Genomic DNA, 18,898 nt, shown 5'->3' with positions numbered 1-18,898 from the left:
TTGCTGGGGCTGCCATAACCAAGTATCACAGACTAGATGGTTTAAATAATGTAAATTTATTGTCTCAGAATTGTGGAGACTGGAAGTCTGAGATCAAGGTTTCAACAAGGTTGATTTCTTCCAAGATCTCTCTCCTTGGCTTCCCAATGATCATATTCTCCCTGTGTCTTCATATGGTCTTTCCTCTGCCTCCTAATCTCCTCTGTTTATACATATATCAGTCATATTGGATTAGGGTCCAAATTCAACATCTAAATTTAGGGAGCACACAATTGAGTCCATAACACTCACACTATGAGAAAGATCCTCCTGCTAAGGGAATGTTTAAGTTTTAAAATCATAATGAAATTTGTGAAGACTGTTTTGAGAAATGCAGGTACGTAGTCATAGCAAGATACAGCCACAGAGTCAGTGACTACCACTGTCTAGGAACCATTTTGGAACTGGATTAGGATGCTTTTATAACTCAAAATTATTAGGGGAAACCACTAGTATTTGGTGAGCAGAGGCCAGAGTCATAAATGCATGGAGCAGTTCCACACAACAAAGAGTTGTCCCATCCATATTGCAAAAGAGAGGAACGGTCTGCCATAATAATGCCAACACAAACAAATATCAATAGCACTCTCATATATACTAATACTAGGTAGATCTTATATTAACAGAAATTACAATAATTAATACAAAGTCTTTATGGAGACAGAAGCTTGAATCAAAAAAGAAGACAATGTCTGCAAATTAAATGATGTACCCACCCCAGGCCTCGTATATTAGAGCATTTTCAACTACCTATTTATTGAAAATGGTTTTAGTACAATAGTGGCATTCATCACTCTACAAAAACAATGAAACCCCTGCAAAAAAAGTTACAGAGGTTACAAGTCTCCTTTTAATAACTTTTAAATAAAACATTACTAAATTACTAATCATATAAATCTCAATGAGTTACTTTTAATTTTTCAGGTTATTCTCCCACTATATATACATATATATTTTAAAATTTATAACACTACCATGACCAGTGTAGTTTAGTGGGTTGGGTATTATCCTACAAAGCAAAAGGTCTCTGATTTGATTCAGGGTCAGTGCACATGCCTGGGTTGCAGGTTCAGTCCCAGTTAGGGTGGGGGGCACATATGAGAAGCAACCAATCAATGTTCCTCTCACACAATGATATTTCTCTCTCTCTTTTTCTCCTTCCCTTTCCCTATCTATAAAATATAATTTTTAAAAAGTTTTAAAAAATTTACAATACTAAAAATTCTCTACCATAAGAGACCATATTGAAAGTATTTAGGGGATGCCTGTTGTTTTTCAGTCTTCTCTGTGTAGAGACACCTATTGCCCAACTTCTGCAGATTCTTGTTTTATGTTTCTCTTTTTAAACCATCCTCTCAATTCCTCATCACCTAGAGAGAGAAATGATCTTTGAGGTCTTTTGAAGTACCAGAAACCTAAAATATACCTCAACAGGTGGTAGTCTTTCAAAATATGAGAGATGCCTACTGTGACACCTCACCAGTACCCTGTCCTATATCTATACATAAGGATTATTTTGTCACTGGACTTATAAAAATGGCCCAGATCATTTGTGATAATATCATACTTCCTCATTTTCTTTATTTTGATAGCTGTAATTTATCCTGGCATGCTTTTACCACTTCAAGTATTTCCTTCTTTCTCTTATCATATACAAACAAGTCTGGTCAGTTATTACTTATTCTAACATTTTTATTCTGTGGCCCATGTGCATTACTGACTTTTCATTTTCCTGGGCTTCTTATACAGAATTATCTTCACACTTCCATAAACCCAAACTTACTTTTCAGAAAGTAATACAAACATCAATGACTTCATTAAATCTTCTAGTACAACTGTGCTCTCAAAGTTATATACTGAAATACATACTGTTATATTATAAATTATATTTATGCTTTATATATAATCATAGCATTATATTTTTATTCTATGTAAAAGTAGGTTATATTATTTAAAAACTTAATTTATGGTTAATTTAAAAAGTGCTACAAAATATTCATTTAAAAGGAGAAGATAAGAAAGAGTCTGATATATATGGGAGCCACATACAGTCACTTGTAGAGACCTGAGCCAAGAGGATTCAGAAACTAGCCCGTCTGGTCAAGAGGAAAAAAAAATGTCTTTTATTACTGGTATCTGATAGCTCAACAAACAGAACTAAGAAAAACTAGCCTAAAAATTGAAGCACAGAAATTAAAGAGAGAATGGTGAAGAAGTTTATAAGAAACCCAACAAACAATTAAACATGAATATGCAGACTCATGGACCTAATGCTCTTAGACCTACTCCAGCAGCAACCATAGCATCAAGATTGACTAAGGAATCTAAGATAGAAGATGTGAGGGAAGCCTAGTTAAAATTTAAATCCTGAAAGAGTAGCAAGAAACTGAACTTGACCAATAGATCAATTCTTTAAATAAAGTCTGGCCCACATAACATGCTCACTACTAAAATAAAGCTTAGTTGTACTTCAGCTGGCCTGTATATATGCTTGACTTCAGAGGACTAAAAAAAGGGGGTCAAAAAGTCAGAAAGAATAAAAGATAAAGAAGATACAATACCAATGATTTATCTTCAGAAGAAAATTCTGCCACTAAAAAGCTCCCATGTCCACTGTACATATATCAATGAGAAAAATATTAGAGACACTGAAGAGAAGTATTAGTTCAACCCATTAATTCTAAGTGGGCTTCATTTTCCCTAAGCCTGGGCCAACATCTGAGCCAGTAACTCAGGGTTACTTTTAATTAGGCACTTTTAGAACCAACACTGAAACCAATTTTGTCAAGACAGTGATATTTGACATTTAAATCATGTCATGCTATATTAGTTTATCCCATAAATAAAAAAGATAGCTTCTGAAGGAACAATTTTTATTCATGTCCTAAAAAATAGTAGTAACATAAATTCTGGAACATCAAACTCATCTGTATTCCCTGTCCCTCTGTTTCAAAAGGGTCATTGTGAATTCTTCATAAATAAAGCATAAGGCTAGATTTAATTTATGTCAAATTAATCTTATGTGATAAACCAAGGAGACCACAATTTATCAGATCATCTACAAAGAGAGCATATTTTTATCTTCTACTAGAGCTGTAATGAATAATATTTACCATCCAAACACAAGTATTTGTTATTTCAGAAATTACACCCAAGCCATAGATTTAAATTTTTTCAGACTGAGCCTGAAGTTACAATAAACCAAATGATTATTCATTTTAATTTTATTTGGCAAAACCATATATGCTGATAAATTAGAAAGTAAACTTTCGAGGACTTCCGCCAAGATGGAGGCATAGGTGAATGTGCCGTGCCTTCTCACACAACCAAGTTTAGAGACAACTAAATATTAGCAACAGAAAACACAGCCAGAACACGGAAAATTGAACTTTTCGGAAGTCCGTTAACAACAAATTCTTCAGCCTGACCGGTAAGGGGCGAAACCAGCGGCTGGTGAAGCGGGGTTGCACAGGAGGTCTCAGTCAGACAGACTCAGGCGCTGAATCCAGACGCGGAATGCAGGCGAAGGGTTGGACCTAGTGAGCGACCCAGCGAGCAACCAGGCGAGCGACCCCGGGGGAGACAGCGGGGCAGCGGGGCTGCGTGTTGACTGAGGTCGCGCATTTGTGCCCGGGTGGACAGGTGAGGGAGTGGGCGGTTGGACCTGGCCGGCAGGTCCCCACGGCCAGCGGCAGTGGAGGGCGCCGCCATTTCCCTGCTCTGACCCCACCTTCACATACAGCGTCATAACCCAGCGACTCTGAGTGGCCCGGCCCAGGTGAACAACCTAAGGCGCTGCTCCTCCGCACCCAGCTGTGAGAAACAGCAGAGGGGGCCGCCATTTCCCCTCTCTGACCACGCCCCCACATACAGCGTCACAACCCAGCGACCTGGGAATCCAAGGTGCCGCTTCTCATACTTAAAGGGCCCGAACAGACCAAGAATGGCGCAGGAGGATCTCAGAGCCCCAGAGCCAATAGATCTAAGCGATGAAGAAATAGCAAAACTCACAGACGCACAGTTTAAAACATTGGTGATCAGGATCCTCACAGAACTGGTTGATTATACCAACAAATTAGACAAATATATGAAGGCGAAACTAATTGAAATGAATGGAATTGCACAGGACACCAATAGCAATGAAAAGGAAACTGGGACTCAGATCAATGGAGTGGACCAGAAGAAAGCAAATAATGGCCAAACAGAAAAGAGTCAAGAAGCAAGAATTCAAAGAAATGAGGAGAGTCTTAGGAACCTCCAGGACATCTTTAAACGCTCCAACATCCGAATTATAGGGGGTACCAGAAGGGGGAAAGGCACAGCCACCAGTGGAAAACTTATTTGAACAAATAATAAAGGAGAATTTCCCCAATCTGGCAAAGGAAATAGACTTCCAGGAAATCCAGGAAGCTCAGAGAGTTTCCAAAGAAGTTGGAACTTCTTTGGAACTCCAAAGAAGTTCCAACTTCCAAAGAAGTTGGACCCAAGAAGGAACACACCAAGGCACATCATAATTACATTAGCCAAGATTAAAATGAAGGAGAGAATCTTAGAAGCAGCAAGAGCTAAGGGGACAGTCACCTACAAAGGAGTCCCCATCAGACTGTCAGCGGATTTCTCAAAAGAGACCTTACAGGCAAGAAGGGGCTGGAAAGAGGTATTCCAAGTCATGAAAACCAAAGATCTACAACCAAGATTGCTCTATCCAGCAAAACTTTCATTTAAAATCGAAGGACAGATAAAGTGCTTCTCAGATAAGATCAAATTCAAGGAGTTCATCATCACCAAGCCCTTATTATATGAAATGTTAAAGGGACTTATCTAAGAAAAAGAAGTTAAAGAAACATGAACAGTGAAAGGACAACAAACTCACAGTTATTAACAACCACACCTAAAACGAAAGCAAACTAAAAGGACAGCTAGATCAGGAGTGGAAACATAGAAATGAAGATCTCAAGGAGGGTTAGCAACAGGGGAGTGGGAGGAAGAGAAGGGGGAGAAGGTACAGAAAATAAGTAGCATAGAAAATAGAAGTAGATAGAAGATAGATGGGGGGGCAAGAATAGCATGGGAAATATAGAATCTAAAGGACTTGAGACACATGGTCATAAACTAAAGGGGGGGTAATGGTGGGGATGGGGGGTAAGGTGGAGGGGAATGAAAGGGGGACTAGAACAACTGTAACAGCATAATCAATAAAAAATTTAAAAAAAAAGAAAAGAAAGTAAACTTTCATAAACATACAAGTAAAAATCATGAATACCTGAACGATAGCTTTGCCTATCCTTAATTAAGTCAACATTGTCAATAACAAACCATTTAAATGTTTTATCTATCTAAAACATAAAAAACTTGTTATAAAGATTTGTCTTCAAACAAACAGCAAGTGCTGGTGAGGTTGTGTACAGAAGGGAACCCTAGTACACTTTTGGTGGTAATGCAGACTGGTGGAGTCACTGTGGAAAACAGTATGGAATTCCCTCAGAAAACTAAAAATGGAACTGCCTTTGACCCAACAATCTCACTGCTGAATTATACCCTAAGAATCCTGAAACACCAATCAAAAAAAAACCTATGCACCCCAATGTTCATAGCAGCACAATATACGATAGCCAAGCATTGGAAGCAACCTAAGTGCTCATCAGTAAATGAGTGGATCAAAAAACTGTGGTTTACTTACACAATGTTATGCTACACAGCAGAAAGTAGCTCCTATCCTCCACAACAGCATGGATGAAACTGGAGAGCATTACACTAGGTGAAATAAGCCAGGCAGTGAAACACAAATACCATATGATCTTCCCTATAAATGAAACTGAATGAAAAAACAAACAAGTGAGCAAAACAGAACCAGAGACATGGAAATAAAGAACAAACTGACAGCAGCCAGAGGGGAGAAAGGAAGGGTATGACAGGGAAAAGAAGGGGAAGGGGCAAGCCAACGAACATGACCCATGGGCATGGACGATGAGGTGGTATTTGACTGTGGGAGCTGGGGCAGGGAGCAGGGGAGAGCAATGGGGGGAAAACTGGGACAACTACAACTGAACAACAATAAAGAATATTTGTCTTCAACAAAAATTTCTGATACATATATCTTACTTTATTTTTCACATTAAAATGGAAACTTAAAAGTACAGTTTATAGTGCTTAGTCTTTGCTTTTCTCTGTTTACTCAAATTGATTTTAAAAAAGAGAAAGGTTGGCTTCTCATCCCCAATTCCCAGCACAGCATGCATTAATCTTTAAAATATAAGGATAAAAAACATTTTCTTCCAAACTGAGAAATGTACTATTTTAAAATATTGATTTATTAATTTAATGATCATTGAAAAATCAGATGCTTAAGTGATTAACATTAGATAGTTGATATGACTGTGTCTTCACTCCTGTTGGAGAAATGGTGACTGCATGTTTGATACTGAGACTGAGTCTTATTTATGCAGAATAAGAGCTGGAATAGCTTCTGTATAATCCTACTATAGCTTACTGTAGAAAACTTCTTTGAATAAATTTTTCATGTACTCAAACAGTAGAGTAGAGAGAAGAGAGCTGCAAGTCACAAAGACCTGAGCTTCAAAGTTGAGCCCGGACATATATTCACTACCTGTTTCCCCTGGGTTTTAATTTCTTCATTGGCACTGGAATAACAATGCCTATTTCTCACTGGGTGGTTGTAAAGACTGAATGGAATAATATAATCTTAAATGCATAACTAAGCAGAGTCACAATAAATGTTAATTTCCTATCTGCCCTTCACTGTTTGACAACTTTGAATTTTAATATATGCAAATAAAAATCCTTCAAATTTTTATTTAAAACACTTTCATTGGAACCATGGGAACATTTACCACAACTTAAATCTGTAACACATTCTTAATACTTAAAATATTTATTTTCCTTAATCTCTAACTCCCTCAATTGTTGACTCCAGATATTTTGTATGTAAATAACTGTCACCTTTTAAAATAAACAGCACTCTGTCATCAATGTATTCAACTAAATTTCTGGGTGTTATATAAGTTTAATTATTTGAAATGAAGGAAATAAAAAGAAAGGCTATTTTTAAAGATTTTATTTATTTTATTATTTATTATTTTTTTCTTTTTATTAAATTTATTGGGGGGTGTTAGTTAATAAGATTATATAGGTTTCAAGTGTACATGTCTGTGATGCATGCCTCTGTTTCCATTTTGTCAGTTTACATTGTTCATTAGATTTGACACGTAAGTGAGATCATATGGTACTCATCTTTCTCTGACTGGCTTATTTTTTTTGTATGGAGATATACTTTAATTTCCCTTGGATAATTCCTAGAATTAAAATAGCTAGATTATCTAAAGGTGTAAATTTACTTATTTAAGAAACTGCCAAACTGTTTTCCAAAGCAATTAAAGTGTTTTACATTTGTACCGAGTTTCTGACAGACACAGTTACTCCACATCCTCCCCAGTGTTTGGAATGGCCAGTCTCTAATTTTAACTAAATTTGCCATCTGTTTAGCTCTGGTGAAGGGTATAGTCAAATATTTTGCTTATTTATATCAAATTGTTTTCTTTTTGAGCATTGCGAGTTCTGTATATATTGTAGAGATGAGTCCTTTATCAGATACATAATTTGAAAATATTTTCTCCCAGTCTCTGGCTTGCCTTTTCATCCTTGTTAATAGTGATTCTCAATATAGTGATGTTTTCAATTTTGATAAACTCTAATTTATTATCTTTTTTCTTTTCTGGATAAACTTTTGATATATCTAAAATTTTTGTCTCTTTCTCCTATGGTTTCTTCTAGAAGATTTATGGTTTTAGGTTTTCATTTAGGTCTATGATTCATTTGTTCTATGATCCTAGTTCTACATGTTAGAGATCAAAGTTCATTTGTGTTTTAATTTTTTTCCTTTGGACATCCAAAATTCCTATAGCAGTATATTTTGAAAACCTATCCTTTGGATTGTCTGCACCTGTATCAAAAAATCAGTTTTTCATAGATGTGTGGATCTGTTTGTAGATACTCTATTATGTTCTTTGGTCTGTGTGTCTCACTTAAGCTAATTCAGTTCAACACTGTAATTTTTACTTTATAATCAGTCTTAAAATTAGGTTATGTTAGTTTCTTATGCTGTCTCTTTTCAAAGTTATTAGAATTTTGCTAACACATTTGAATTTTCATATGAATATTAGCATCAACTTCTCAACTTTGACAAAGACAATCAAAACTCTCCCAAACTGCTGTACTTTTTGTTGATATCACATTTAATTAATTTGGACAGAATTGGCATATTAATAATGAGTCTTCTGACTCATGACTATATCACTCCATTTACTTTGGCGTTCTTTTTCTTTTCCTTTTAGCATTATTTCAAAGTTTAGTATTTTTTAAATTAATTTTATTTAGTTATTTTTCAAGTACAGTTTTTTGTCTATTTTTCCCATCCCAGCCTCCCCCACCCCTTGCTCCCCACCTCCCTCCCATATCCACCCCCCTTAGTTCTCGTCCCTATGTCCTTCCTATTTGTTCCTCCAAATCCCTCCCCCTTTTTCCCCTTAACTTCCCTTCCCTCTCCCCACCGGTCACTGTCCCCTTGTTCTCTATTTCAGTGTCTTTGGTTGTTTTTTTTTCTGCTTGCTTGTTTGTTTTGCTGATTAGCTTCCTGTTAAAGGTGAGATCATATGGTATTTGTCTTTCACCCCCCTGGCCTATTTCACTCAGCATAATGCTTTCCAGTTCCATCCATGCTGTTGCAAAGGGTAGTAGCTCCTTCTTTCTCTCTGCTGCATAGAATTCCATTGTGTATATGTACCACAATTTTTGGATCCATTCATTTGCTGATGGGCACCTAGGTTGCTTCCAACACTTGGCTATTGTAAATTGTGCTGCTATGAACATTGTGGTGCATAGGTTCTTTGATATTGATGTTTTAGGATTCTTAGGATATAATCCTAGCAGTGGAATTGCTGGGTCAAAAGGCAGGTCAACTTTTATTTTTCTGAGAAAATTCCATACTATTTTCCATAATGGTTGTACCAGTCTGCAATCCCACCAACAGTGAACTAAGGACCCCTTTTCCCAACAACCTCTCCAACATTTGTTGTTTGTTGCTTTGTTTATGATAGCCATCCTGACTGGTGTAAAGTGGTATCTCATTGTGGTTTTAATTTGCAGCTCTCTGATAGCTAATGATATTGAGCATTTCTTCATGTGTCTCTAAATCTTCTGTATGTCCTCCTTGGAGAAGTGTTTGTTCAAGTCTTTTTCCCATTTTTTAATTGGGTTGGGTGTCTTCTTAGAGTGGAGTCTTGTAAGTTCTTTGTATATTTTGGAGATTAAACCTTTGTCTGAGGTATCATTGGCAAATATGTTTTCCCATACAGTTGGTTGTCTTGCTAATTTAATACTGTTTTCTTTAGCCACGCAGAAGCTTTTTATTTTGATGAGATCCCATTTGTTTATTCTTTCCTTTATATTCCTTGCTCTAGGGGACATATCAGTAAAAAAGTTGCTGCGTGAAATATCTGACATTTTCTTGCTGATGTTCTCCTCTAGGACTTTAATGGTGTCATGGCTTATATTTAAGTCTTTTATCCATCTTGAATTTATTTTGGTGTATGGTGTAAGTCTGTGCTCAAGTTTCATTTTTTTGCATGTAGCTGTCCAGTTCTCCCAGCACCATTTGTTGAAGATGCTACCTTTACACCATTTTATGTTACTGCCCCTTTGTCAAATATTAATTGACTGTAGAGAGTTGGGGTGATTTCTGGGCTCTCTGTTCTGTTCTATTGGTTTATGTGCCAGTTTTTATGCCAGTACCAGGCTGTTTTGATTACAGTGGCCTTGTAATACAATTTGATATCAGGTATTGTGATCCCTCCTACTTTGTTCTTCTTTCTCAAAAGTGCAGCTGCTATTCTGGGTCATTTATGGTTCCATATAAATTTTTGAAGTGTTTGTTCTATGTCTGTGAAATATGCCATTGGTACTTTAATAGGTATTGCATTGAATGTGTATATTGCTTTGGGTAGTATGGACATTTTGATGATGTTAATTCTTCCAATCCATGAACAAGGTATATGTTTCCATTTGTTTGTGTCTTCCTTGATTTCTTTCTTCAGGGCTGTGTAGTTTTCTGCATACAGGTTTTTTACCTCCTTAGTTAGGTTTATTCCCAGATATTTTATTTTTCTTTTTGCTATATCGAATGGGATTTTTTCCTTGATTTCTGCTTCTGCTGATTCATTGTTGTTATACAAAAATGCCTTTGATTTCTGGATATTGACTTTGTAACCAGCTGTTTTGTGACTGGCTTATTTTAATCAGCATATACTCTCCAGGTCCAACTATGCTATCACATAAGGTAAGATTTCTCTTTTTTAATGGCTGAGTAATATAACTACAGTTTTCCCCATATACAAAAATTTTACTCAAGATTTTATTTATTTTTAGACAAAAAAGAAAGGAGGGAAAAAACGGAGAGTAACATCAATGTGTGGTTGTCTTTCACACACCCTTCATTGGGGACCCACCCACAACCCAGGCATGTGCCCTAACTGGAAATTGAACCAGCCACCCTTTGGCCACAGGCCAACACTCAATCCACTGAGCCACACCAACCAGGACAGAAAAGCTATTCTTTATGACAGTGTAATTTTTTCTGGTTTTGCAATCCCTAACTTACTTTAGTTTTGGTTTTTAATACCCAATGAATTCTTTATAAACTTTTATATTCTGAATACCAAATTAATCTAAATACATTTGAAAAGATAAATGTATGCCAATCTGCACTTTCTGAAGTTTCTGTAAGTACAACACCTTTCTCAAACTCGGAGTACTGCATAGCTTCAATCCACAGAAATAACAGACCTGGGTTATATTTTATGGTCCCATTTCCCACTGCCGCTTTGGGCAAAGCTGGATTGGGGGTGAAACATGGCCTAAGGTAAAATAATTATACTGACTCTCCTGGGAACTGGAGCAGAGCATTGTAGTCTGGCTAAAAATAAATTCTGGGTCTTGGGGCAGCCATATGCACATCAGAGAAAACCAGTATTCACAGAGAAAGAGGAATACAGGACTCGCATGGAAAGGGAAGGGAGAGAAAAATGAGGGAGGAAGGGAGGGACAGATGGAGAAGAAAGGGAGGGAGGGATGGAGAGAGGGAGGAAGAAAGATGAAGGCAATGTAGCCCAACACAAATGCTCCCAGAATACAATAGCTGTCAAGGTTATTGAGTCAGGCCAGCTAGCTGCCCTTAACCCATCCCCAGATCTATCCCTTAGGACAGTGCTGCCCATGTTTCTGTTATTCAGAATTAAAAGAAATTTGACTAAAACACAGATAGATAATTAAACAGAAACACCCAAAGTATATAGCTCCTCATGGGCTGGACATTACCAACTTAACATACACTAAAACTTTTATCACAATTAAAATACCTTTTAGAAAAAATCTAGTTTTACAGTAAATTCCTTCTACTCCTGTTATTTTCTGACAACATACCTGAAGGTATTATCTACAAACTTAAGTTATAACATAAATCAAATTGTGTTTATAGAAAAAATAAACAGGATTATTAGAATACTTAGTGGAAGAAAGAATAACAGAAAGTAAAGTTTGTGGGTGGAAGTGTAGTGATGGTTGGCAGTTCCCATTAAGGTAGTTCAGTCAGTGTGTTTTTAACTGATTTAGATGCTTGAATGACACATGAAATCTATGAATGTCAGAACAAGCATTTAAAAAATATATCTATTTTTTAAATTTTTTTAAAGATTTTATTTATTTATCTTTAGAGGGGAAGGAGAAAGGGAGAGAAACATCAATGTATGGTTGCCTCTAGTGCATCCTCAGCTGGGACCTGGCCTGCAGGGGACTGGCCTGCAACCCAGGCATGTGCCCTGACTGGGAATCAAACCACGATCTTCTGGTTCGCAGGCCTGTGCTCAATCCACTGAGCTACACCAGCCAGGGCTTAAAATATATTTTATTAATTATGTTATTACAGTTCTCCCACTTCCCCCCTTCATTCCCCTCCACTCTGCACACCTTCTCCCACCCACATTCCCCACCCTTTAGTTAATGTCCATGTGTCTTAAGTCCTTTAACTTTTATATTTCCCATACTATTCTTGTCCTCCCCCTGGCTTTTTTCTACCTACCTTCTATGCTACTGATTTCCTGTACCTTCTCCCCCCTTCTCCTTCTCCCAGTCCCCTGTTGCTAACCCTGCATGTGAACTCCATTTCTGTGGCTCTGTTCCTGTTCTAGTTATTTGCTTAGTTTGTTTTTATTTTTGTTTTAGGTATGGTTGTTAGTAATTGTGAGGTTCCTGTCATTTTAGTATACATGTTCTTTATCTTCTTTTTCTTAGATAAGTCCCATAAACATTTCATAAAATATGGGCTTGGTAATGATGAACTCCTTCAACTTGACCTTATCTGAGAAGCACTTTATATACCCTTCCATTCTAAATAATAGCTTTGCTGGATAGAGCAATCTTGGATGTAGGTTCTTGTCTTTCATGACGTGGAATACTTCTTTAAAACCCCTTCTTTGCCTGTAAGGTCTCTTTTGAGAAATCCGCTGACAGTCTAATGGGGACTCCTTTGTAGGTGACTGTCCCCTTAGCTCTTGCTGCTTCTAGGATTCTCTCCTTCATTTTAATCTTGGCTAATATAATGATGATGTGCCTTGGTGTGTTCCTCCTAGGGTCCACCTTCTTTGGGACTCTCTGAGCTTCCTGGACTTCCTGGAAGTCTATTTCCTTTGCCAGATTGGGAAAGTTCTCCTTTATTATTTGTTCAAATAAGTTTTCCACTTGTTGCTCTTCCTCTTCCCCTCCTGGTACCCCTATAATTTGAATGTTGGAATGTATAAAATTGCCCTTGGAGTTCCTAAGCCTCTCCTCATTTTTTTGAATTCTTGTTTCCTCATTCTGTTCTGGTTGAATGTTTCTTCCTTCTGGTCCACTCAATTGATTTGAGTCCCAGTTTCCTTCCCATCACTATTGGTTCCCTGTGCATTTCCCCTCATTTCACTTAGTTTAGCCTTCATTTGTTCCTCTAATTTGTGACTAAAATCAGTCAGTTCTGTGAGCATCCTGATTACCAGTGTTTTGAACTGTGCATCTGATAGGTTGACTATCTCTTGGTCACTTAGAAGTATCAGCTTTGGGGCTTTGAGCTGTTTTTCTGCTTCAGCCATAATGTTTTGGTCTGTTACATATGAGGGGCTGAGCCTTAGGTGTTCACCAGGGCAGAGCAACCCAAGTTGCTAGGTTGTGATGCTGTATATGGGGGTAGGGTTTGAGAGAGGGAAGAATGGCACTTAGCTCCACTCTCTGTTACACTGCAGTCTTTTCTGATGCTTCCCCCAAGCAAATTTGGCCTTTCTGGTGCTGATTCCCATGTGGGTGAGCCTGTGTGTGTTCCAGGACCCTGTGGGTTTCTCCAACAAACTTTCCTGTGAAGGTTGGAGTCTCTTCCTGTGCCTCAACCCCTACAAGTGTTTTCCATTGGTGTTTTGAGGCTTTATTTCCCAGCTCTAGGACCCTGGTTGTACAAGTTGTCTTGTTCTCCAATTATCTGCGCATGAATGTGGGACCGCTGCCTGGTCAGCCAGCCACCTTCCACACAGTGCCCCATTTCTCAATCTCTGCCTCACTGGGTCTGCCTGTTGCTACCCCATGCCTGGGATCTGCCAGTTGTCACCTGGGTTCCCAGGGTCTGCCTGCTGCTGCCTTGCATGCCCAGGATTCTTATGCGCCCAGTGTTACTACTTCCTGTGCTGCAATCCCTCTCAGCTCAGCTGCGTGACTCAACCCCGCCTACCAGTCTGGATGAATGTGTCTATTTTAACTCCTTGGTTGTCGGACTTCCATATAGTTCAATTTTCTTTCAGTTTTGGTTGTTACTTTGTTTCTGAATTGTTGTTGTCCTTATTTGGTTGTTCGAGGAGGCACACTGTGTCTACCTACCCCACCATCTTGGCCAGAAGTCCAGAACAAGCATTTTTTAAATTTTTTATCTTAATTATTGTACAGTTTTCTGTCTTTTACTCCGATCCCTGCCCATGCCCCCCAGTGCTCCCCACCTCCTTCCCATTTCCACCACCCTTAGTTTTTGTCCATGTGTCCTTTATACTTGTTCCTGTAAATCTTCCCCCTTTTCCCCCTGAAATTCCCTCCCCTCGCCCTTCTGGTCACTGTCCACCTGTTCTCTATTTCAGTGTCTTTGTTTTTATTTTGATTGTTTCTTTCTTTGTTGTTTAGATTCCTGTTAAAGGTGAGATCATATGGTATTTGTCTTTCACTGCCTGGCTTATTTCACTCAGCATAATGTTTTCCGGTTCCATCCATGCTGTTGCGAAGGGTAGAGGCTCCTATCTTTCTGCTACATAGAATTCCATTGTGTATATATACCATAATTTTTTGATACATTCATTTGCTGATGGGCACCTAGGTTGCTTCCAGATCTTGGCTATTGTAAATTTTGCTGCTATGAACATTGGGATGCATAGGTTCTTTTGGATTGGTGTTTTACGGTTCTTAGGATACAATCCCAGCAGTGGAATTGCTGGGTCAAAAGGCAGGTTCATTTTTAGTTTTCTGAGAAAATTCCATACTGTTTTCCACAGTGGCTGTACCAGTCTGCAATCCCACCAACAATAGATTAGGGTCCCCTCTTCTCCACAACCTCACCAATGCTTGTTGTTTGTTACATTGTTTATGATGGCCATTCTGACCGTTATAAAGTGGTATCTGCAGAAAACTACACAACACTGAAGAAAGAAATCAAGGAAGACACAAACAAATGGAAACATATACCTTGTTCATGGATTGGAAGAATGAACATCATCAAAATGCCCATACTACCCAAAGCAATTTACAGATTCAATGCAATCAATACCTATTAAAGTACCAATAGCATATTTCACAGACATAGAACAAACACTTCAAAAAATTATATGGAGCCATAAATGACCCAGAATAGCAGCTGCAATTTTGGGAAAAAAGAACAAAGTAGGAGGGATCACAATACCTGATACAAGACTGTATTACAAGGCCACTGTAATCAAAACAGCCTGGTAATGGTATAAAAACAGTCAGATAGACCAATGGAACAGAACAGAGAGCCCATAAATAAAGCCGAGGCCTTTTGGATTGGTGTTTTAGGGTTCTTAGGATATAATCCCAGCAGTGGAATTGCTGGGACAAAAGGCAGGTCAATCAGTATTTGACAAAGGGGGCAGCAACATATAATAGAGTAAAAATAGCCTCTTCAACAAATGGTGTTGGGAGAACTGGACAGCTATTTGCAAAAAAAAAAAAAAAAAAAAGAATCTTGAGCACCATACACCACACAACTTACACCATACAACAAAATAAACTCAAGGTGGATAAAAGATTTAAATATAAGCCATGAAACCATTAAAGTCCTAGATGAGAACATTGGCAAGAAAATCTCAGATATTTCACACAGCAACATTTTTACTGATATGTCCTCTAGAGCAAGGGACATAAAGGAAAAAATAAACAAATGGGATCTCATCAAAATTAAAGCTTTTGCATGGCTAAAGAAAACAATAGTAAAATAAAAAGAGAACCAACTGTATCGGAAAACATATTTGCCAATGATACCTCGGACAAAGGTTTAATCTCCAAAATATACAAAGAACTTACATGACTCCACTCTAAGAAGACATCCAACCCAATTAAAAAGTGGACAAAGGACTTGAACAGACACTTCTCCAAGGAGAACATACAGAAGATTTAGAGACACATGAAAAGATGCTCAATATCACTAGGTATCAGAGAGATGCAAATTAAAACCACAATGACACACCAAAGGCAGTCCTGAGAGGGAAGTTCATAGCAATACAGGTCTACCTAAAAAAGATAAAAACATTTCAAACAAACAACCTAACCCTACGCCTGGAAGAACTTGAGGAACAACAACAAACACAGCCCAGAGCAAGTAGAAGGAAGGAAATAACCAAGATCAGAGCAGAATTAAATGACATAGAGACTAAAAGCACTGTTTCAAAAATCAGTGAATCCAGGAGCTGGTTTTTTGAAAAGATAAGCAAAATAGACAAGCCTTTATGCAGGCTCATCAAGAAAAAAAGAGAGAGAACCCAAATAAACACAATCAGAAATGAAAGAGGGGAGATGACAACTGACACCACAGAAATACAAAGGATTATAAGAAATTACTATGAAGAACTGTATGCCAAAAAATTTGAAAATCTAGGGGAAATGGACACATTTCTAGAAAAATATAATCTTCCAAAACTTAACGAAGAAGAAACAGAAAGCCTGAATAGGCCAATAGCAGCAGATGGAATTGAAGCAGTAGTCAAAAATCTCCTGTCACACAAAAGCCCTGGACCAGATGGTTTCACAGGAGAATTCTACAAAGCATTTAGGGAAGAGCTAACCCCTATTCTCCACAGACTATTTCAAAAAATCCAGAAGGATGGAAAACTCCCAAATTCTTTTTATGAAGCCAGCATCATCTTAATTCCAAAACCAGATAAAGATACAACAAAGAAGAAAATTTCAGGCCAATATTGCTGATGAATATAGATGCTCAAATCTCCAAGAAAATATTGGCAAACCACATCCAACAATACATTAAAAAGATCATTCTCCATGACCAAGTGGGATTCATTCCAAAGATGCAAGGACGGTTCAATATTTGCAAATCAGTAAATGTAATATATCATATAAACAAAAGCAAAGACAAAAGTCACATGATCATATCAATAGATGCAGGAAAAGCTTTTGATAAGGTACAATACCCATTCATGATAAAAACACTTAGCACAGTGGGAATAGAGGGAGCATTTCTCAAAATAATAAAGGCCATATATGAGAGACCTACAGCCAACATCATACTCAATGGGCAAAAACTAAAAGCTTTTCCACTAAAATCAGAAAGAAGACAAGATTGTCCACTCTCATGACTCCTATTCAATATAGTATTGGAAGTTTTAGCCACAGTGATCAGACAAAAAAAGGAAATAAAAAGCATGCAAATAAATAAGGAGGAAACAAAACTGTCACTGTTTGCAGATGACATGATAGTGTACATGGAAAATCCTATAGACTCAACCCGAAAACTGCTCAACCTAATAAATGAATTTGGCAAAACAGCAGGACACAAAGTCAATATCCAGAAATCAAAGGCATTTTTGTATACCAACAATTAAAAAGCAGAAGCAGAAATCAAGAAAAACATCCCATTCAATATAGCAAAAATAAAATAAAATAAAATACCTAGGAATAAACAGAACAAGCATTTTTCAATGAGACAGAACTTCAGAAAATGATAGTAAAGATAAATACCAGTAGTATAGTACTGGATGAATATGAATTCTTAAAAATAATTATCATTCATTTAGCACTTGATCATCATCAGGCATTGGGTTGTTTTATGTAGATAATCTTATTTTACACATAAAGTAGGTATTATTTTCATTTTGTTCATGAGGAAACGGAAACAAATAAATAACTTGCTCAAGACTATAAAGTTAGTATATGGTAAAACCAGATTTCAAACCCAAGTCTGACTGGTTTCAAAGCCTGTTTAATCTCTATGCAACACTGTGTTATCTTGCCTAAGATAAATGTGATAGGGAGTTAAACAAAGACCATTAAAAAGTATAGACGGGGAAAGCATTATGCTGAGTGAAATAAGCCAGGCGGTGAAAGACAAATACCATATGATCTCACCTTTAACAGGAAGCTAAACAACAAAACAAACAAGCAAGCAAAATAAAAACAACGAAAGTAAAATAGAGAACAGGGGAGAGGGGAGAGAATTTCAGAGGGAAAAGGGGAAGGATTTACAAGAACTAGTATAAAGAACACATGGACAACAACTAAGGGGGGTGGAAATGGGAGGGTGGTAGGGGGCATGGGGCTTGGGCTGGGCTGGGAGTAAAAGACAGAATACTGTAATTGAAAAATAATTAAATAAAATAAATAAAAATAAAAATAAAAATAAAATGGAAGAAAAAAACATAGATGGGAGGAAATAAAGGCCCAGGTAAAATTTAGAATCACTAGTTTACAGTGGCTCCAGCTTATTTGGTGGTACATTTTTCACCAGCTATGTTCAGCAATTTGGCTACAGGATCAGAGAAGTCTGCTAACAGAATTGATTCAAGAGTGGGTTATGGCTTTGATAGTCAAACATAAAAATGTAAAGAAAAGGGGGCAAGGGCATTGAGGATGCCAGCAAGAGAGCATGGTGATTGAGCATGATGTTCAGACTGAGTAGAGGAAAGTGATGCCAGGTGGGGGCCAACTAACTGGGAGAAAATGGAAGGGTTCTAAGGTCAAAGAGCAGATTCATAGGGGAATAAAAAACTGGAAAGTCTGTAGCATAGAAGTTGTGGTCAGAATGTAATATGCATTTGAAGTCATAAAAGGTGCAATATCTCCCAAAGGAATATGTTATTGAAATGGGATGGAGGTGAAAGTCATTGGAATTAAGCAACTGAAGACATTGTGAGGCCATGGAGATACACTGATCATCCTTATGGATTTGGAAATCATCCAGAATAATGATGCTACTAGAAGAAACTGTGAACCAGATGCTGGAAAATTTCATAAACATGGCTGAACCAGGCCCTGACTGGTGTGGCTTAGTGGGTTTTGCATTGTCCTGTAAGCCAAAAGGTCACCAATTCAATTCACAGTTAAGGCACATGCCTGGGTTGCGGGCCAGGCCCCCAGTTGGGGGCATGAGAAAGGCAAATAATAGATGTTTCTTTCACACATTAATGTAACTCTCCATCTCTATCTCCTTCCCTTCCCCTCTGTCTAAAAAATAAATTAAAAAAAATTTAAAGTAAATAAACAT

The 18,898-nt window shown here is 37.6% G+C and overlaps 1 protein-coding gene across 6 annotated transcripts in view; it reads right to left on the bottom strand.

Annotated features, from left to right (window-relative positions):
* KLHL13 (kelch like family member 13) overlaps nucleotides 1–18,898 on the bottom strand; it is a 263,980-nt gene that overhangs the window by 201,541 nt on the left and 43,541 nt on the right. The window lies entirely within an intron of this gene.

The sequence above is a fragment of the Artibeus jamaicensis genome, unplaced genomic scaffold (genome assembly GCF_021234435.1).
Source record: "Artibeus jamaicensis isolate MK-2021 breed Jamaican fruit bat unplaced genomic scaffold, CSHL_Jam_final scaffold_378, whole genome shotgun sequence".
Lineage (NCBI taxonomy): Eukaryota > Metazoa > Chordata > Mammalia > Chiroptera > Phyllostomidae > Artibeus > Artibeus jamaicensis.
The sequence above is the reverse complement of the archived record's forward strand: the minus strand, read 5'-3'. Positions and strand labels throughout refer to the sequence as shown.